The sequence below is a fragment of the Hipposideros armiger genome, unplaced genomic scaffold (assembly GCF_001890085.2).
Source record: "Hipposideros armiger isolate ML-2016 unplaced genomic scaffold, ASM189008v1 scaffold_2258, whole genome shotgun sequence".
Lineage (NCBI taxonomy): Eukaryota > Metazoa > Chordata > Mammalia > Chiroptera > Hipposideridae > Hipposideros > Hipposideros armiger.
In genome coordinates, this window is record NW_017733603.1 from 13,029 (window position 1) to 14,889 (window position 1,861).

Here is a 1,861-nt window from a genome sequence, read left to right on the forward strand (position 1 = left end):
ATAGTGAAGTTGCCTTGACCAGATAACTGACAGTAGACATCAAGCACTGTATGATCTTTAATAAAGTCTAACAATGAATCTTTGTGTTAATTCAATAAGAGATTGACAAAAATGTTCATGCAGATCAATAGATGGATATTGTATGCTTCTCTATATTGGTAGCATAGAAATAGAAATGCAAATATTATTATAATAAAATATTATAGAAAATGAAGACTAGAAAACACTATATAAAATAAAACCCGTTTTTGTAAACATAAAATTGTATGAATAAAATACCATTTTAGAAAGATAAAAATAGCTAACAGAAAGGTAAAGCACTTTGACTTTATCCTTTGTTTTCATGTCTGCATTATGTAGATTCCCTTCATGAAGGAGAATTAATTTTATAAGCAGCAAACCAAAAAGGAATACCCACTGGGGAGAAAAACTACTCTTCACATCCCACGCTATGACCTAACAGGGGAAACATAAATCTGGTAGGGAAGGGCCAGCAACAGGTCTTTCCACATCTCCTTCTGGGACAAATTTCATAGGGCATCCAGCCCGATGTTCTTCCTAAGGGCAGAGTTTCCTCCTAGAACCATCTGCTCGAGGACGCCTGGTCCCAGGTCTCATGAAGGAGCATCTCTAGAGGTGGAGCTGAGATCTGCATCTTTAACAAGCTCCCAGGTGATTCTGCTGAACATTAAAGTTGAGGGACCACTGCCCTAGGGCATGTGTCTTGGAGGAGAAAGGAGTAAACTGAGCAATTACTACATGTTTAATGCACTTCTCTAACCTAGAGCTGGCATCCTGTCCCTTTGGGTCCTTTCCCTAGTGGGTAGACCGGAGTCTTCACATCTCCATTTGTGAAGCAGGTGAACTGAGGAGAGTAAGCCCCAGGCTCATGGCTTTTCTCTCTGATGACAGTGAGAGGTTTAGGACCACAGAATTGTCGGCTAAATCTGGTGTCTGAGTGTCTACCGAGAAGCTCAGAAACCAGTCGTTACTTCCAGAGACTACATGACTTTAGCATCAAGTTCAGAGGAGAACTAGATATCCTTCATCGGGAGAAGATAAGTGGGGTGATGTGTATGTGTGTGTACACACAGTGCTCATCCCTTCTCTTTACTAGTTCCTAAAGACAGGGGCACCGCGATCACCACTGGCCACTGACTCTCACACCTTGAACCCCGCGCCTCAGGAAGATGAAAAATAAGCCAGCTGGCTGCTCGCTGATGTCCTGCCTGGAATCCCTAGGATAGTCCCATAACCTCATCAAAGGCCTCAGCCTTGGACCCAGGAAACATTTACTAACTCAATTATGTTTGCCTGAGCTCCCCTGAAGACAAGACACTGCATTTCTTCACTAGAGATCTTTGCATTTTGTAATGAATGGAAGCAGTGTCACATCAGATAGGACATCTCCTAGGCTCAACAGTTGTTGATTGTGCTTTTTTCATTTTGCTTTCATCACCAGCAGACACAAGTGCAGGATGAGGCCTGAGAACCAGAGTGGCGTGTCCCAGTTCTTCCTGCGAGGGCTCCCCATCTGGCCCGAGCAGCAGGGCGCGTTCTTCGCCTTGTTCCTGGGCATGTATCTGACCACAGTGCTGGGGAACCTGCTTCTCATCCTGCTCATCAGGCTAGACGCTTGCCTGCACACACCCATGTACTTCTTCCTCAGCCACTTGGCCTTCTCTGACATCTCTTTCTCATCTGTCACCGTCCCTAAGATGCTCACAGACATGCAGACTCAGGACCATGCCATCCCCTACGCAGGGTGTGTAACACAGATGTATTTTTTCATGGTTTTTGCTGCTTTGGACAATTTCCTTCTCACCTCAATGGCATATGATCGGTACGTGGCCATCTGTCA